At 42.7% G+C, this 21129-nt stretch overlaps 1 protein-coding gene across 8 annotated transcripts in view; it reads left to right on the top strand.

The window, feature by feature from the left end:
• Positions 1 to 996: 996 nt before the first annotated feature.
• Positions 997 to 21129, top strand: part of CSGALNACT1 (chondroitin sulfate N-acetylgalactosaminyltransferase 1) — a 261184-nt gene continuing 241051 nt past the window's right edge. For all 8 annotated transcript variants that reach the window (XM_069978162.1, XM_069978160.1, XM_069978159.1 and 5 more), the window contains exon 1: positions 997 to 1386. The gene's annotated coding sequence lies outside the window, so the exon portion shown is untranslated. The remainder of the gene's footprint in view (positions 1387 to 21129) is intronic.

Below are 21129 nucleotides of genomic sequence, written 5' to 3'. Positions count from 1 at the left end.
ATGTAGTAGTCCGTAAAGTGCAGAGAAATACTGATGAACATTCATAGTGCAATCTGCAATTATGGGCTGCACTACATGTGCGTTGACACTACGGCATCTGGGCGCGAGTGACGGAACGCCATTCAATTTATTGGGCGGATGGCGGATTCCGCCCACCCATAGAATGGAGGCTATGGCACGGGCGGAGATGCGCACAGGCGCGAGCGATGGAGTCCGCGGGGACGTCTCAACCTGGATTCCTCAATGTGAACGCACCCTAAGACTCAAAACATATCAATTTGGGCATTCACACGTTCTGTGAATGATCTGTAATTGTGGAACGTGCGGATGCCCCATTCTGGATAGAATATTTTAAGAAGTAAATAATTGCTTTGAAGCATTTAAAGACTTTTTTGGTAAAATATTGGAGCCTTTGAAAATGCTTTGTAATTTAATGATAAAAACCCTTTCCCTTAGCTCCCCTTTCATTTACAGTAATGTTTTAGGCTGGGTTCACACTACGTATATTTCAGTCAGTATTGTGGTCCTCATATTGCAACCAAAACCAGGAGTGGATTAAAAACACAGAAAGGATCTGTTCACACAATGTTGAAATTGAGTGGATCGCCGCCATTTAATGGCAAATATTTGCTGCTATTTTAAAACAACGGCTGTTGTATTGAAATAATGGCCGTTATTTACTGTTATATGGCGGCCACCCACTCAATTTCAACATTGTGTGAACAGATCCTTTCTGTGTTTTCAATCCACTCCTGGTTTTGGTTGCAATATGAGGACCACAATACTGACTGAAATATACGTAGTATGAACCCAGCCTTATCGTGATGCTGAATCCCTCAGTCAGCCAGTCAGTCAGTCAGTCGCCGTATCCAGTCTTAGCTGTAAGTATAGATGCGGCCAGTAGGTGTCGCTGCTGTCCCACTGGCGGCCGCTGTGTGGAGCTACAGGCAGCAGACAGCTTCTCCTTGTGGCATTGCTGAGTCTGGGAGAAGACAATACACACAGAGCGCTGCTCGTCATTGCGCCCATCCAGCCGGGGCTGGCCCGTGACTGCCACCTTTGCCGGGTGTCCTGTGACAGGGCAGGGTGCAGGCTGCACGGTCACTGCCGTTTATCCCGGTAGCTCGGGGCGGGCTTTTTCACTCCGCTCACTTGCTGGGCTTGTTCATCTAGTTAGTAGGACAGAAAAGTTTACCGGCGGCAGGCATGCGATCACAGTGCGGACTATAGGATGCTGGGACATCGACCTCTCCGGATTAGCAGCCGATCTACAGCGATGAGATGGCATGCAGATGCTGAAGAGTGAAGAGCGCTGACAGCAACTTCATTCCATGAGGAACTTTACTGCTGCTGTAACAGGAGCTGCCCCCTAACTCCCCCATACAGGTACACTGACCACATCTACTACTCTGCCATGTGTTCTATGGATGGATGCCAGTCATAGTGCCAGCCTAGCTGATAGCAGACATGGCAGGATCACATCTGGGAGCTGTCACTGAGCTGAGCTCTTGTCTAGTATAATTTAATTTACTGTCAGATGACTAGTGCTACACAGAGGGCTTTATTCCTCCAGTACCAGAGATGTACTTATTTATTATGGTGGATGATAGTGATCTGCATGGTGGGTGATAGTGATCTGCATGGTGGGTGATAGTGATCTGCATGGTGGGTGATAGTGATCTGCATGGTAGATAATAGTGATCTGCATGGTGGATAATAGTGATCTGCATGGTGGATAATAGGGATCTGCATGTGGATAATAGTGATCTGCATGGTGGGTGATAGTGATCTGCATGGTGGATGATAGTGATCTGCATGGTGGGTGATAGTGATCTGCATGGTGGGTGATAGTGATCTGCATGGTGGATAATAGGGATCTGCATGTGGATAATAGTGATCCATATGGTGGATGATAGTGATCTGCATGGTGGGTGATAGTGATCTGTATGGTGGATGATAGTGATCTGCATGGTGGTGGGTGATAGTGATCTGCATGGTGGGTGATAGTGATCTGCATGGTGGATGATAGTGATCTGCATGGTGGATAATAGTGGTCCATATGGTGGATGATAGTGATCTGCATGGTGGGTGATAGTGATCTGTATGTAGATGATAGTGATCTGCATGGTGGATGATAGTGATCTGCATGGTGGATGATAGTGATCTGCATGGTGGGTGATAGTGATCTGCATGGTGGGTGATAGTGATCTGCATGGGGGATGATAGTGATCTGCATGGTGGATAATAGTGATCTGCATGGTGGATAATAGGGATCTGCATGTGGATAATAGTGATCCATATGGTGGATGATAGTGATCTGCATGGTGGGTGATAGTGATCTGTATGGTGGATGATAGTGATCTGCATGGTGGGTGATAGTGGTCTGCATGTGGATGATAGTGATCTGCATGGTGGATAATAGTGATCTGCATGTGGATAATAGTGATCCATATGGTGAATGATAGTGATCTACATGTGGATGATAGTGATCTGCATGGTGGGTGATAGTGATATGCATGGTGGATGATAGTGGTCTGCATGGTGGATAATACTGGTCCATATGGTGAATGATAGTGATCTAACATGTGGATGATAGTGATCTGCATGGTGGGTGATAGTGATCTGCATGGTGGGTGATAGTGATCTGCATGGTAGATAATAGTGATCTGCATGGTAGATAATAGTGATCTGCATGGTGGGTGATAGTGATCTGCATGGTGGATAATAGTGATCTGCATGGTGGATAATAGTGATCGGCATGGTGGATGGTAAGGATCTACATGTGGATGATAGTGATCTGCATGGTGGGTGATAGTGATCTCCATGGTAGATAATAGTGATCTGCATGGTGGATGATAGTGATCTGCATGTGGATGATAGTGATCTGCATGGTGGGTGATAGTGATCTGCATGGTGGATGATAGTGATCTGCATGGTGGGTGATAGTGATCTGCATGGTGGGTGGTAGTGATCTACATGTGGATGATAGTGATCTGCATGGTGGATGATAGTGGTCTGCATGGTGGGTGATAGTGATCTGCATGGTGGATAATAGTGATCTGCATGGTGGATGGTAAGGATCTACATGTGGATGATAGTGATCTGCATGGTGGATGATAGTGGTCTGCATGGTGGGTGATAGTGATATGCATGGTGGATGATAGTGGTCTGCATGGTGGATAATAGTGATCTGCATGGTGGATGATAGTGATCTACATGCGGATAATGGTCACCCATCACTATCACCCATCTGCATGGTGGGTGATAGTGATCTGCATGGTGGGTGATAGTGATCTACATGTGGATGATAGTGATCTGCATGGTGGGTGATAGTGATCTGCATGATGGATGATAGTGATCTGCATGTAGATGATAGTGGTCTGCTTGGGGGATGATAGTGATCTGCATGGTGGATGATAGTGATCTGCATGATGGATGATAGTGATCTGCATGGTGGATGATAGTGATCTGCATGTAGATGATAGTGATCTGCATGGTGGATGATAGTGATCTGCATGGTGGATGATAGTGATCTGCATGGTGGATTATAGTGATCTGCATGGTGGGTGATAGTGATCTGCATGGTGGATGATAGTGGTCCATATGGTGGATGATAGTGGTCTGCATGGTGGGTGATAGTGATCTGCATGGTGGATGATAGTGATCTACATGCGGATAATGGTCACCCATCACTATCACCCATCTGCATGGTGGGTGATAGTGATCTGCATGGTGGGTGATAGTGATCTACATGTGGATGATAGTGATCTGCATGGTGGGTGATAGTGATCTGCATGATGGATGATAGTGATCTGCATGTAGATGATAGTGGTCTGCTTGGGGGATGATAGTGATCTGCATGTAGATGATAGTGGTCTGCTTGGGGGATGATAGTGATCTGCATGGTGGATGATAGTGATCTGCATGATGGATGATAGTGATCTGCATGGTGGATGATAGTGATCTGCATGTAGATGATAGTGATCTGCATGGTGGATGATAGTGATCTGCATGGTGGATGATAGTGATCTGCATGGTGGGTGATAGTGATCTGCATGGTGGATGATAGTGGTCCATATGGTGGGTGATAGTGGTCTGCATGGTGGGTGATAGTGATCTGCATGGTGGATGATAGTGAGCTGCATGGTGGATGATAGTGAGCTGCATGGTGGATGATAGTGAGCTGCATGGTGGATGATAGTGGTCCATATGGTGGATGATAGTGGTCTGCATGGTGGGTGATAGTGATCTGCATGGTGGGTGATAGTGATCTGCATGGTGAATGATAGTGATCTGCATGGTGGGTGATAGTGATCTGTATGTAGATGATAGTGATCTGCATGGTGGGTGATAGTGATCTGCATGGTGGGTGATAGTGATCTGCATGGTGGATGATAGTGATCTGCATGGTGGGTGATAGTGATCTGTATGTAAATGATAGTGATCTGCATGGTGGGTGATAGTGATCTGCATGGTGGATGATAGTGGTCCATATGGTGGATGATAGTGGTCCATATGGTGGATGATAGTGGTTCATATGGTGGATGATAGTGGTCTGTGTCTGTACCATAAGCAGCAGTGATCATCTGTAATCCACAAAGTTCTTTAGTGGATGTGGTCAGAATTTGGAATCTGATGGATCGTGATTATACGGAAGTTCATCCAGATCAGGTGCACTGACATTGATTATTTGTAAGTTATTGTCTTATTGTAAATTGTATCAAGGAGATGATTGACAGGTGGTGTGGAACAAAGATGCACCTCTACTGCGCCCAAAAAATCTCATGTGAATGAATCAGTTATAAAAAATGGAGACAGCTGTTACATGTTGCTATAACTATGGCCACTATAGATTTCTCCCCTTACATATTAAAACTTTACATAAGCCTAAACTTTTGCTGGGCACTGGTGGTACATTTCCCATAGTGATACCCAGGGGGCTCAGAAGCATGGAGACCTGACAGTCACTTTATACAGAATAGAATAAAAGCACCTAAGTGATGAAGCAGGTCAGCTCCATCAGTGTTTCATCTGTACATCCCCTGCTCTGGCTGTATCCTTATTCATTGGGGAGTTTGCCAAACAGCAGCCAAATAACAACAATATAGTTATCCTGCTTAAAGGGGCATTCCAGTATCAGAAAATGTTATTTAAATATACCAATCACTCCAATGTATGTAATATTAGTACTGGCTTCAGGGGGCCTTTGCGGGATTCACACTTGACAGGAAGTTGAAAATTAAAGAACTAGACAAGGTGGTATTGTCTTTAACCCTCCCTCCCTCCTCCCTCTTTCTGTAGACAATGCATCATCCTCTGACGTCACAGGAGGCTTGTCTCTTGTTTCCAAGCTTTAGCGCCACCGCTTGAATGATGTCACATCTCTGACCATCCCCTCCAGCCTACATCATCATCTGCCTGTCATACACACACACACAAGCACACACACACAAGCACACACACACACACACACACACACATATATATCTTTATTGGGACATTTAGGCAAAATGAGGTGCGGTTACAGCATGCTACCTTATGATGATGTTACAAAATGACCAGACAGAGAATTTTTTACCTGAGTACCTCTTTAATCACCTCTATAAAAAAGCAGTTCACAAAAAATTATTATTGCACTTCCAGTGCTTATCAGCTGCTGTATGTCCTACGGGTTTTATGTGTATTATTAGGTGTATCCTTTCCAGTCTGACACAGTGCTTTCTGCGCTGTTCTGGTGTTGTCAGTCATGCCGTTAGTCAAGGAATTTTACAGGTTCCTTGAATGAATGCCATTCTCATCAGATTAGAAAGGTCACAGTTTTGACAAGGAAAATATTTGGGTAAATGCAGACTAGATGGAATACTTGTGGAAAAAAACAGCAGGAAATCTGAAAAAATAGATCCATGCAGACTCGGGTATGGGATTTTTTTGTGGAACTACTGTGGATTTTGGACTTTTTTTTTTTTTCTTAAAAATCAACTGGTGTTATGCTGCGTTTACATGGAGCGATAATTCGTCCAATTGATCGTTTAACGATTTTGAAGCAACGATTTGGTTTTTCTAATGATCAGCTTTTAGACGAATAAATCATTAGAAAAATCGTTAGAATAATCGTTAGAAAAATCGTTATTGCGATCGTTTTTAAGATCGCTTAAGCCCATCTAACACATAGGGTGAATCTTTGAAAGGCTGTTTACATGAAGCGATCTGCGAATTTTTAACGAACGACCAATGACAATTTGAGAACATGTTAAAGGGACAATTATCGCTCAAATGCGATCGTTATTCCGAAAATTTGAATGATAATCGTTCTGTGTAAACGCACCATTAGACAGTCTCTTACTGTCTCTAACCGCGCTGTTCCAGTGCAGTTAGTCGTGTACTCTGCAGTCATGTAAGACCATTAGAAGCACTGGGGCACCCGTTATGTTCACTGCCCGCCCCCATAGTGCCGGCCCACCCCTTTCTAATGATAATGAATGGGGCGGACCGGATCAGCCATATGAGGTTGGGCAGTGCACTTAACTGGTGCCCCAGTTCTTCTAATGGTCTCACATGACTGCAGAGTACACAACTAACTGCACTGGAACAGCGCGGTAAGAGACATACCTTCCTCCCCTTTAATAGAAGTAATTTACAAATCTATATAACTGTCTAATGCTGCGATTACACATAACGATTATCATGCGAATTTGCGCTATAACAATCGAATTCGAACGATAATCGTACGTGTAAACGCAGCGAGCGATCAAACGTTCATTTTGATGTTTAAACATGTTCTCAAATCGTCGTTGATCGTTCGCAAAAAATTTGCAGATAGTTCCATGTGAGCAGTCGTTCGCCGATTTAACCAATGTGTGAGATAGGCTTAAGCGATCGCAAAACGATTGCAAAACAAATTTTCCGTACAATATTTCATACCTTCTAAACGCTGATCGTTATGAAAAAAAAAATCGTTACTCCGACATCGTTAATCGTATGATCGGCCAATTATCGTTTCGTGTAAATGTAGCATTACACCAGTTAATTTGAAAGAAAAAAAAAGAATCACCTTTAAATCGGTAGAGAAGGTGAAATTAGCCAAAATCCACAGTAGTTCCAAAAAAAAAAATCCTATACCCGAATCTGCATGGATTTATTTTTTCAGATTTCCTGCTGTTTTTTTTTCCACAAGTATTCCATCTAGTCTGCATTTACCCAAATATTTTCCTTGTCAGAATTGTGACCTTTCTAATCTGATGAGAATGGCATTCATTCAAGGAACCTGTAAAATAATAGCCAGGCACCTGCTGAGAGAGGACGGGCTTACGTGGGTGTGGGTGCACCTTACAGCAGTCTATAGGCGGTATTATATCTCTGTTCTCACAGTATAAGGATCTCCCTGCTTGTGACTCAGGTGTCTCACTATGGGTCTGGGTGTTACCTGATAATCCTCCTCTTCCTCAACCTTTTTTTCTGTTTGCATTGTATAATTCTATCCTAGAACTGTCTGTACACATTACACAGTCCTGCGTGCTTAGACTGACTGAATGTGCATGTCCCTTATAATAAGGAGAATGGCATAAGCTACTGCAACATAATAGTAGTGCCCTATGTCCTGGGGAAGGAAGGGAACTAAGGACCTGTTGACATCACCTTTGGTTAGCCTTTTTAAATATTAAGTTTGTGTATCTATTTTTTTAAAGCAGATTATTTAACTGATCCAAACAATTTCAATGGGGCTTTTGTCAGGGCCAAGATTGTCTGTTTTTGTTTCCTCCAGGATCTTTATTAACCTTTTCAGGATCAGGGATGTGACTTTATATCCATTATTCCGGTGTGTTCCCACTCATGGAGGTACAGTAATGTCCTCAGATGAAACGGGTGCAGAAGCTGTATGTGATAGCTGGGCACTCACTGTAAATGCTGGGACCCGAACCTCGCTCCAATCCTGGCAGCTAACCCAATAGATGCTGTGGTCGGAGAGATTGCTGCATCTATAAAGAATGGCATGAATAAGCATCATGGAACTGTAACCACATAAAGTAAGACAGGTCAGATTTAGAGATGAGCGAACCTTGAGCATGCTCGAGTCGATCCGAACCCAAACTTTCGGTACTTGATTAGCAGTGGCTGCTGAAGTTGGATAAAACCCTAAGGCTATGTGGAAAACATGGATATAGTCATTGGCTGTATCCATTTTTTCCAGACAACCTTAGAGCTTTATCCAAGTTCAGCAGACCCAGCTAATCAAATACCGAATGTTCGGGTTTGGATCGACTCGAACCCCAACCCGGTTCAGAGCCCGCCTGACCTCTCGGTAGAGCCGAGGATGCTTACCCCCATCTAGAAGCCGGTCCCGCCACGGAGAAATCGGCGCCTGACGGTCTGTGCGTGCAATATGTAAATGACAAGAGATGAGTCCAGCTTCCATAGTAAATCACTGAACTTTAGTTTTTTTATATGAAAAGTGTCATATGTACCCTGGCCCCTAGCACCGTTATACCATACTGTGTTGCATGCAAACTGTATGTCACTGATTATACAAGGGGCTGGTATATAGCATGGTAAGGCATAACAGTGCTAAGGCCAAGGGAATAATAGGCTCCGCCTCTTTGACACTATTCACAGCCCAAATTAGGGGTTTATTTTATGAAAATAAAAACACAGACACGGACAACACATGTATATTCTGAATGCTTTTATTGATTTCTATCCAGTTGTGCTGCCAACTCAGAAACCAGCTAGGGGGTCCCAAATAAATTTTTAACCCTTAACGACCAAGGGCGTATATGTACGCCCTGGTGCTGTTAAAGGCGTTCAGAGTGAGGCAGCGCGGCGACCCCGCACTGAACCGTCGTGATCCTAGGTGCTATCTGCATGGATATCTATACTGCATAGATGTCAATGAGAGATCAGACTAGTAATACTAGAAGTCCCCCAGGGACTTAGAAGTCCCCTAATAAAAGTTTGAATTACCCCCCTTTCCCCAGTTTATAAATACAAATAAATAAACATGTTTGGTATCGCTGCATCCGTAATCGCATTCCTAAACTCGCACAGTAAATGGCGTAAGCGCAAAAAAACTCCAAATGCAAAATTGTGCATTTTTTGGTCGCATCAAATCCCTAAAATAAAAAGTGATTTTTAATAAAAAGTGATCAAAAAGTCGCATATGCGCAATCAAGGTACTGATAGAAAGTACAGATCATGGGGCAAAAACTGACACCTCACACAGCTCCATAGACCAAAGGATAAAAGTGCTATAAGCCTGGGAATGGAGTGATTTTAAGGAACATTTATTTCTTTTTAAATGTTTTAATTTTTAAAAGCCATCAAATAAAATAAAAGTTACACAAGTTACATATCGTTGTAATTGTAACAACTTGAGGAACATGTATAATAAGTCAGTTTTAACCTAGGGCAAAGCTCCCCAAATTAAAAAAATATGTTTTTCTTTTTCAATTTCACCACACATTAAATTTTTTTTCTGCTTTCGCAGCGTTCGTTATGCAAAAATTAAGCCTGCCATTGCTAAGTACAATTAGTGGCGCAAAAAATAAGGGCTCATGTGGGTTTCTAGGGGGAAAAATGCAAGTGCTATGGCCTTTTAAGCACAAGGAGGAAAAAACGCAAGCACAAAAATGGAAATTGGTCCGGTCCTTAAGGGGTTAAGGTCCATTCACACATACAGGATCTGCAGCAGATTTGATCATTTTATGTTCTGTCATTTAATCACAATGATATCTGCAGCTTCAGATACTGTAAGTGTGACTGGACCCTTAAAAAGGGGGAGAAAAAAAACACGTCAATTTACAGTGGGTACAAGCAGATTCAAAGTGGTTCAGCAGGTCCATCAACAGAATTATGACAGTTAATCTTAGGCAGGGTCCACACCACGATTTGTGCCCCCAAGGCACAGATACCTCAGGAAAATGTTTAAATGACATGCTGACTTATCCCTGCTTGGATTGGCACGGGTCCCATTCACTTCAAAGGCCTGAGCTTAGTTACTTACTACATTTGTTGTTAGCGTATTTAGAGACGTATTGGGCTGAGGGTTAGTACAGTGGCCTCCCAGCAGCCAGAGATGGTACTGGCTTCAGATGCTTATGTGATGCTGGGCTGATACATCATGGTAGCAGATTTGAAAATGAGAGAATGCAGTTTGAAATCTGGAAGTCAATATGGTGGCACATCATAGGTTAATAGAGTCAGAAGGGATATGTATGGGATGAAACATACTACATTACAAGAATAGTGATGTGGTGACATTATATGGGCAAAAAAAATCCTATAGTGCTTCTTTAAATGGGTTGTCCAGTGGTAATAGTAATAATAATAATAATAATAATAATAATAATAATAATATTAATAAACAAGCCATATTTACCTTCCCAGTCCCCCCTGATCTCAGTTTGCTGGTACCACTTATTGACACACAGGAAATGCGCATTCAGCCAGTGGTCCTGTGGGTTTTCCCAGTCCATTGTCAGGAGGGCAGTGGCATGGTAGGGGAGAGGTATGTAAGTCCTGTTTTATTTGTTCTCAGCCAGTGTGCCCCTTTTAATAAACGCATCTGCAGAACCCTTTGAAGTACAGCTTTATAAACAGCCGCCTGTTCAGCGATTTTGTCTCTGTTTCCGGATAGTAGTAGATGCATTTCTAACAACTGCTCACACAAAGTGATAGTTCACACAATTTAAGTCACTTTTTTGGGATATACAGAAACATAGCCCAGAAAATTAAATATGAGCTGAGATCTCAGCAGCGTTTCTCTAAATCAAGCATGGTCAGACCGAAGCCTTATGTCACTTTATTATTTTTATGCCTTTTTAACCAATGTGATTGTCTAGAGTGAAAGTATTTATGTTACTCATCTAACATAACATACTTACCTTCAGAAATCATCCTTTGTTGCTCCCAGGTGCCTTGTAGATAGTTAGCTCATCTGACATCTTACAATACCAGAAGGAAACAATGTTTTTCTGAAAAGAAATGTAACTGTGACTGTCATGTGAATTTATCTAATCGTGGTCCAGCGGCGATCGCAGCTTCCTCGATACCGCAGTATAGATGCCCAGTCTGCTGATGCACCTAAGTAATCTGTACTGCAGCAACACTGGGGTAATCGTGTGGCTCGTTGCACCTGTAAAAATCAAGTGTAGGATATTTAAAGGGGTACAACATTTTTTTTCTTTCAAGTCAACTACTGTTAGAAAGTGATTTACTTCTATTAAAAAATCTTAAATCTTCCAATACTTATCAGCTACTTTATGTCTTGCAGGAAGTGGTGTATTCTTTCCATTCTGAAACAGTGCTCTCTGCTGCCACCTCTGTCCATGTCAGGAACTGCCAGAGCAGTAGTAAATCCCCATAGAAAAACCTTTCCTGCTCTGGACAGTTCCTGACACGGACAGAGGTGGCAGCAGAGAGCATTGTGTCAGACTAATACACCACGTCCTGCAGGATATACAGCAGCTAATAAGTACTGAAAGACTTGAGATTTTTAAATAGAAGTGAATTACAAATCTATATAACTTTCTGACATTAGTTGATTTGATCGGGAAAAAAAAACATTGGACTACCCCTTTAAATAGGCAGCTATCTCCCATAGATGTCCAGGATAGTTTGTGGTTCTGCCCTGCTACATTAGCAGTTCCCATTAGTTAAGTTTACAGTGTATTTGACCTTTGCTTGTATCCTCTGACTGCTCTTTGTTTCTGATCTCGGCTTGTTTGAACAGTTCTGTCTTTGGATCTTATTTTGTTCTGCATTGCTCTCTGGCTTGTTACTTGACTTTTGGATTTGTGGCCTATTTGTATCCACGTTCTGAGGCGGACTGCTAACTTTTTCCTCGACAGCCCCAGCACTTAGCAGTGTAGGGACTGTCGCCCAGTTGGGGTCTGACGCCTAGGGCAGCATGTTAGGTAGGCAGGGACAGAGGACTGGGCTCAGGGCGCGCTGCTCCCGCACTCACGTATCATTCTTCAATGTCTGTTACAAATGTGGAGCCAGGTGAAGTGACATTTCATGGTCACAAAAGGTCACATAGGCGTCAGGAGTGCCTGGAAATGAGAAGATATCAGACAATAAGCTTATTGTTACGTTCATTGTTGTTTTTACAATTACACTTCCTGAATATTATCCTTAATAATGTGTTTACACTAAATAACCTATACCCAACCACATTAATCACAAGATATAACTCATCACTCATATAAACAGGTAGATCAAGCTTCTTCCTACATTATATTGTTGACGTCTGTACATGGTTGACTTTCCCGAATAGATAGCATCTTTTATTATACAGTAGAAAAGTACATGTCGTGCTGTTGTCACTCTTCAGACCTGATTATATAGCAGATAAGTCAGACGGAATAAGGAACCTCTTTAAGATTAAAAAAAAAAAAATAATAATCCTGATTTGAAAAGATTACATTCAGATTGTTGGTGGCATTTCAGGATGGGAGTATTGGGCAGAAAGCATAGTGGGACGCAAAAAATATAACCAATTCTGTATATTACAGCTATCATTAAACACAGCGCTCACATAAAGACAATTCACATATCTTATATGCTATAACCTCTGCAGCTGTTTACAAGCTATGTACAAGGTTAGCGAAATTAAACTTCCCTCACTCAGACAATCAGACAACAGACACTTTAATGAAACTAACAGCGAGTTAAATGTTAAAAATGTAAAGAGGTTGTCCAGGAAAAATAAACTTTTCCCCTATCCACAGGTCAGGGGAGAACTAGGAGGTCACGGGGGGTCCAACCTCTTTACCCCGCCAATCCATATTGGACAACGCCTTCTGTATTATAAATAGAGCCGTGGGTAAGACATGTGACCGGCGGCTCTATTAATTCCTATGGATCGACGGAAAGAGTCGAGTACTCTTCCTGTGTACTCTTACTGTGCTCTTTCCGTCGCTCCATAGGAATGAATAGAGCTTGTGGGTCACATGCTGTGCCCGCGGCTCTATTCCTAATTCAGAAGCTGGCCCTGATACGGAGATTGGCCGAGGGTACAGAGGTTGGACTACCCGTGATCTCCTACTTTTCCCCTATCTTGTGGGGTAAGAGGCACTTAGGAAGATGATAGTTTTGTTACCTTTATCAGCACAATTTTCCTGAAATCATATGTTGTAATAATACGTAAATTTGGCAGTTTGGTGCACTTGGTGCAGAAGTACAGTCCATATGTACTGCATTAATCCCTATGAGCAATCATGGTGTTGCGTTACTCATAGGAATCCCCTAGGGGGACTATGTTAGTGTAAAAAGAAAAAAAAAAGACTAAAAAAATCCCTTCCCATATTAAAAGTTTAAATGACCCCCTTTTCCTATTTTATAAATAATCATAAAAACTAAACATATTTGCAAATACTGCTTGCGGAATCACCCAAATTATTAAATGATCACAATCCTGATCTTCCAAAGTAAACCACATAAGGGCAAAAACACACAAAACTCAGATTTTTGGTCATATCACAGCCAGAAAATTTTTATTTAAAGAGTAATAAAAAATTTCCATAAATGCGAGCAAGCCACCAGAAAAAAGTACAGATAATGGTGCAAAAACAGCCCCATAGACAAAAAAAGAGCATTGTAAGAAGCAATGCTAAACACATATAGTTTTTTTTCCCAAAAAGATAAAATAAAATAAAAGTTACATAAATTGCGTTGTAATTGTACTGACTTGAGGAACATAGAAACATGTCATTTTTATTATAGAGGGAACGGCATAAAAGACTGTAGGTCTGTAGCTCTTTAGGTGAAAAAATGTGAGCGCTATGGCCATTTAAACATGAGGAGGAAAAAACAAAAGTGCAAAAACGGAAATTGGCTGCGACGTGATGGGGTTAAAAATAATTATTATTAATAGTAATACTCCACCAGAAATGACAGAGGGATGACATAACTCAGAGTTCTAAGAAAAGATTGGATAAAGCAGACCGAAACAGATGTCAGGAAAGCTGACAGGTCCTCTTAAAAAAACATATACCGATTTTCAATTGAATAATAATAATCTCAGAATAAGTTTATAAATGTGTGAAATGGTATAAATTTTATGCAAATTTGTAAAACGTAGGCCAAAAAAAATTACTCATATGTGTCCAGGAAATGACCTTTACTATAATAAGGAAACTGAGAAATGGAAAAGGTTTTCAAGCATAACTAACCTAACAAATATTATTGCAATGATGCGCAAAATAGGTCTTCTAAGGAGGTAGTAGATAGAACTGATAGTCTGCAGTTAGGTAATGCATCGGACCCTGGGGTTTACCCCATAATTCTATAGGATGCTGCCTCCAAGTGGTCAAACATCTACATAAAATATATGAGAGAATAAACAATACTATACCCCCCCCCCATATTGTGTATATAAAAAAAAAAACAATTGACACCTGCTCCAAAGCGGGTGTAGATTTATGCGCACAGACGCAGGTCCTCTCAAATTTATACCCCCCCCTCCTATACCTTACTCTGCTTGGGACTCAGCTTCCAGGTGTCAAGGAATCCTGGCCGGAGTGTATACTATGGGGAAGATTTATCAAACATGGTGTAAAGTAGAATTGTCTTAGTTGCCCCTAGCAACCAATCAGATTCCACCTTTTATTTTCCAAAGAGTCTGTGAGGAATGAAAAGTGGAATCTGATTGGTTGCTAGGGGCAACTGAGCCAGTTCTACTGTACACCATGTTTGATAAATCTCCCCCATGTGTATACACTCCGGCTGGGATTCCCTCTGACTTTAATGCAATGTATCTTTTCTATTAATCACGGCTGTTGTTGCAATTTGCAACAATGGCCGTGAATAATAGAAAAGATACGTTGTGTGAACATAGCCTAAAGGAGAAGGCCGGCCAGACCCATTTTAGCAAGTGCTGGGGAGGATTAAAGATATAACATGCTCTTACCTTTCCCACTCAAGCACTGGTGGCCGCATAACGCCGATCTGGTACAAGGCAGGACCCCACTATGGCCACTGACTGGCTGAGCGGACCTCACAGGTGGGACCAGAGCAGCAGTAGGCATCCACCAGCATGGAGTGGGGGAGGTAAGAGCATGTTATTTCTTTTATTCTCCCCCTTCCCAGCACTTACTAAAAAAAATGGGTCTGGCTGGAGTTCTCCTTTAACTATGATATTGTTGAGAGAAAAAAAAAACAAAGCAATAAAAGGTTTATGCTGCATGTATATTTTTCATTGGCGTACAGAATAGTGTAAAGCCCCACTGTGGGATACATCAGGGATGCTTTGCTATAGAAAACAGACAAACACTTTTTATTGTTAAAGGGAAAGGTGTGAAATAGGCCTCAGGCGATATACTCATTACAAGCAGACTGCCAGACATGACTCAGCGGGTCAGATGATATATGGATTGTCTTTGTGCTGTCAGGAAGGCAGAAGAGCAGCTACTTGTAGCCTCCCATCTCAGTCTGACTTTGCTAACCCTATGCAGTCCTTCTTATGGTGAGACACTAGTTAGTGAGCCGCCTCTAAATATTTGTACAATTTTTGCTGAAGGTGTCACTGTCATTCCAAAAAATGGTTTACACATCACAGAAACACATTTGACGTATTTGACGTACTTGACGTATTTGCTGCGTGAATCAGTCTTAAAAATAAGCAGGCAAAACGCAGGTTGGCTTTATACAATTGTTCTGTGTTAAAATACGCAATTGCGTATTTTTGAAGCGTGAAGCTTGTTGTTAGCAAAGCATCAGTTGTTAACAACCTGTGCGAAAAACGCATGTAGCTTCATGCTTCAAAAATACGCAATTGCGTATTTTAACACAGAACAATCGTGTAAAGCCAACCTGCGTTTTGCCTGCTTATTTTTAAGACTGATTCACGCAGCAAATACGTCAAGTGGGTTTGTACCCTTAAAGTTTTGATTGGTTGTGGACTGAGCGTTGGACCCCCCACTGATCTGTAAAAGAAGCTGGGGGCAGCACAGTTATGTGCTTCACTCACTTGCCGTCCTTTTTTCCATCTTGCTGCACAAGACGGACATTATAGATGTATAATGAAGCTCTTCTCGTCCAGTGAGACAGAGATCGCTCTGAAAGAAAAACATGGATTCAAAAGTGATGACAAGGTCGCATCTATCCAACAGTGGTACAAATAAATGCTACATGTTCACCGAACCCTCACACAGCTACTTGTTTTATCAATAGAAAGACATAACAAAAACTTGCTGTACGGGGCCTTTAGAATAAAATTAAAGGGGCACTGTCACAAATAAGTTTTTTGGGGAGGATTGCAGGCAGTTTTGCAATATACTCGCTTTACTTTTTTTAAAAAGTTTTCTATGTTTAAATCAATGTTATACATATGGCCACTAGGTTTCTCTCTTCACTGCGCACGTCCACATTCAGTAGCAGAGGATCCTGCGGATGCTTGCATTGTATGGTCGGCTCTCCTGTCACACAGCACCAAAACCTCTCTAACAACACAGTGACATTTTACTGACTGAATTGTTACATAACAAAGAGCATTGTCTTCTGGTAAGCTGCATAGCTGATAATAGAATTAGTAAAAGTTAATAATATAATTAGCCTAAGTTAATTGCTATTAGTTGATATACAACCTGCATGATGAACAGGTGCTTTCCTTGTCCGAGAACACAAAGGACTGGGACTTCCTGTGTTTGATCTCTTTTTTTTTTTTTTTGACCAGAGAAAAGACCAAATATGAGCACAGAAGGAACATGGAGCACAGTTCGGCTGGATGTATAACGTTGATATAAACATAGAAAACCTAAAAAATTTAAGAGAGTATATTGCAAAACTGCTTGTCATTACAACCCCTGCTGATTTCTTAAAAATAATATTTTCGCGATAAGGACGCTTTCACATATTATGCATGTTGTATTCTCATACCATGGAACAATTGTGGTTTTATACATTATTTGGGGCACAATACATTATAAGTTAAAGAAAAGGTGTGAATAAAAGAAGCCACCTGTCCCACATATAAGCCTTGATACGCTCTGTTGTTGGGAATTTAATCACAGCTCCTGGAAAATCAATGGAGCAGGAAGGGTTAACAACAACAGATAATATTTTATGTATGCAAAGCATTGCCAATACAAGATCCACTTGTTTGGACAGTAGTAACAGCTGTACAGACATCTATCAAGAGCCCATCACGAGTCGGGTTTTTTAATCAGAGAAGTAAATAGTTTATCCGAATAAGTGAGACTGTAACAATAAAGTTTATTGCCTCTGGAAAGCATCAGATGCTCAGGCGTCTTCTGTGTTCCCAGCTATTTTATGTCTTGTAACGGTAGTTACGCTTTCGGTAGACTCCTTAGATCTCACTTATGCATCAGCAGCGCCTCAGCTTCCCCTTCATAATCAGGTAATGTATATTTTAATCAGCAAACAGCAAAAACATTGATTACATTGGCAGGAAATGGAAATGATTCCGCACTCCGCACACTAATAAAGCAAGTAAATGTTTCTCCGGTGTGAATGGTAATCACAACGGAAGAAGAAGCTATCATTAGGACTGCAGATTATGTGCAATATGTGGTTGGAGGTGAGGTTTAACTAGCTGTAGGGTTCCAGCTGAGACTCCACTCCTGGGAGGATAATGCTAACAGGCTTGAAGCAGATTATATGTAGTAATGAGGATTTTAATTGATGATGGGACAAAATGCTGAAATAATAGGACAGATGTATTCACTGCTGTTTCGTTCTGGAAAGCAATGTATTTAGCCACACTGCAGTTCCTTCTGTTGGATTGGTTAACCTCTTAATGACACAGTGGATTTTGGCCCTAGGATATGTGCATACTGAGGAATAGGCGAGGAATTGAAGAGGAATCTGCCCTTAATTTCCACTTGAAATTCCTCCCGTAAAATATGAACAGAGCAATGTCCCATTGTGTTCAATGGGGTTTCCGCTCTGTTGTTCACGCGCCAGAAGTTTCAAGCAGAATTTTCTGCCACAGATCCACTTTGCGCCCAAAGAATTGACATGTCAATTCTTTGGGCGGATTCCGCCAGAGGAATCTTATAGAAGTCAATGGGGCTTGAATTCTGCTTTAAGGGCCCTTGCACACTACGGAAATCACGTGTCTCTCGCCCCCTACGCTCCCGCTTGAAATTCCGCTGGTCCCATGGGCTCCATTGTATGTTCAGGTGGATTCCCACATCCGCCCAAAGAAGTGACATGTCAGTTCTTTGGGCAGACGACGGAATCCGCCCAAGCATATACTGGAGTCTATGGGACGGGCAGAGAGTCAAGCAGGAATCTGCGGCAGGTTATCAGCGTGATTTCCTTAGTGTGCAAGGTCCCTAAGGCCCCGTTCCCACTGAGCAAAGCTAGCGGAATTCCACGACAGAATTGTCCGCCGCGGAATGCCGTTAGCCTCCCGCTCATAATGGGAGTCTATGGGAGGCGCGCGCTGCTGCTCTGTACGCGCTGAAGAATGAACATGTTCATTCTTCAGCGCGGACAGGGCAGGAGCGCACGCCTCCCATAGAGTCCCATTATGAGCGGGAGGCTAACGGCATTCCGCGGCGGACAATTCCGTCGCGGAATTCCGCTACCTTTGCTCAGTGGGAACGGGGTCTAAGGGTGCATGCACTCTGAGGAAAATAGGAGCAGAATGCCCGCTGCAGACTCCTTTTGGAATTCCGCCTGCCTCAGTGCCTCAATGTTAAGTATAGGGCGAGTTCGTTCTCCACGGCTCTTCGCTGATTTTCCTCAGTTTGCACACACCCTTCTTCCACTTGCATTCCGCTCGAATTTTGCTCTAATTCTGATCCTATTCTGACGGAGCTGATTAGGCAAGGAATTTCAAGCAGAAAATTTTCCTTTTCAATTCCCCGCCAATTCCTCAGTGTGCACATACCCCTAAAAAGGAACTATCTCCAAGTTAGACAAATCTAACCTGCTGAAAACCCCCTATAGCACCGGGGATGCTGAGGGAGAATGTATGTGTCTTACCTTCTTTCTTGGCACCAGTCTCGCGATGTAAGTCAGGGCAAACTCCGCTCCGGAGCACCTACCTCAATATCATTGAACTACTGTCAGGAAAGGACAGGAAGGCACACAGACAGGTGAGCCCTGAAGCTGGCACCTGCCCACTGGTCCTACCTATTTGCCTCAGATGCCCTAGATGGCAAACGGACAACTGGACGGCAGTCCCTGTACTATCTAAGGTGCAACACGAAACAAACCAAGACAGACACACACAATTAGAGAGAGGTCAGAATTCCGGGTCAATAACAGTCGAGCGGCGAGGTACAAACACGAGTCCGAAGGGTAGTCAGTAATACAAGCAGAAGGTCAGGTAACGAGAATAGCAAGGTCAGGAAAGATTGCGAGGTCAAGAAAACACTAGGGGTACTAGGCTCTATCGCAGGCAAGGACTGAGACACAGGGGAAGGAACTTATACAGCTTGGAGTCTCAGCCCCCTGAACACAATTGGAGCCGAGACTCCAGGCTAACACAGAGAGATGAATTGACTGGAGCAATCTGCTGTCAGTCACCTATCACCGCTCAGCTGGGGGGGGGGATGAGCCCAGCCGCGGCTAGCAGTGTGGGCGTACCCAGCAGGCTGACTGCCAGGGACGCCGCCGACGCGCCCCTAGCAACCAGCCCTGCACTAAGGACGCCGTCGGCGTCTCCTGAGCCTGGCCGCGCGCACCGCAGAGCGAGAGCCGGGAGCGCGGCCGGCCGTAACAATAATAACAGTGGGCCGGCTGCTAGGGACGCCGGCGGCGCGCCCCCAGCAACCGGCCCTGCACGTTACCAGGGACGCTGGCGGCTCTGCTCAGAGTCCGGCCGCGCGCTCCGGCAGAGCCAGGGGCCGAGCGCGCGGCCCGGACCCTGACAACTACTCTGGGTAGATCTCAAGCGCAGTTCATGCGCAACAGCCCAATAGTTTACAGGAACTGGAGGCTTTTTGCCAAGAAGAATGGGCAGCTTTACCATGTGAGAAAATAAAGAGCCTCATCAACAACTCCCACAAAAGACTTCAAGCTGTCATTGATATTAGAGGGGGCAATACACGGTATTAAGAAGTGGGGTATGTAAACTTTTGATCTCTTAAAAAGAGAAAACACAGGAGTTTGTCAATAAATGGCTTCATCCAACCACTAACCATGATTGGAAAAAAGCTTTTGTGTTTTTATTCATATTCTCTGAAAAAAGGACAAAACAAAATATCAAAAATTCTGTATGTAAACTTTTGAGCACAACTGTATTTATGGAGTTGTACTGCATTCATTGTAACAGAACAGTGCATTGTCAATAGCTACAGCCAGACATCCATCTTTGTGTGAACTTTTCTGTGTATTATTTATAAGGAGCGTGTCCCGCTGGATACTTAAAGAAGATGCTACTTCCAATTTAGTGAAAGTATCATTAATAATACATGTAGAAGTGAATGGTAGTTCTGTATTAACCACAAAGATGCAGTCAAAGAACACTTAAAAACGAAATGGGAGCATCACGCCAAAGACCAGTAAAGCTTTTAAGATGTGTATTTGTATAATTTTGACAGCTCTACCCAGTCAATGAGATGCATACAACCTCCTTGTAGCTTCATTCAGTTTCCTTGCAGCTGGAGGGGAACTGGAAATGCTATAAAAAGTAACAACGTAACAACAACAGAAATAATCTCGCCAGTGCATACATGTCAGACGGCATTCCTAAAACAATGCAGATATTACGGATGTGCGTTCCTCCACACTGCAGGCGCACAAAACACTTTACTGGTTGTGACATTTTAACAAGCCTTGAAGTATCCGCAATTCTTCTGCTGTTCCGGCCATACAGGAATGCAGCCTGACATCCCAGGGTTAACGCCTTGACCTTTATCATAGAAGTCTTGGTGATCCTTCTCTATTTACATATAGCAGGTTCCTCCTGTACAATTCCTTTGTATTATTATTCCGAATGGCGGCGTTATTATTGTATCGAGTAGAAGTATGGAATTAATAAATATACCATTAAAATTCTCAACCCAAATGGGTGACAAATTATTAGTAATAATCCCATGGCGCACAGTATATATGGCTGATTTTATTTTGTAACATTGCTATTAGGTTATGCGCCTAAAGCGTTCATACGTTTCTCTGAACTCGCATTGATTTCCATAGAACTCAATGGACCTCAACTCA

The sequence above is a fragment of the Dendropsophus ebraccatus genome, chromosome 7 (assembly GCF_027789765.1).
Source record: "Dendropsophus ebraccatus isolate aDenEbr1 chromosome 7, aDenEbr1.pat, whole genome shotgun sequence".
NCBI lineage: Eukaryota > Metazoa > Chordata > Amphibia > Anura > Hylidae > Dendropsophus > Dendropsophus ebraccatus.
Note: the sequence above shows the minus strand (reverse complement) of the source record. Positions and strands in the feature narration are given on the sequence as shown.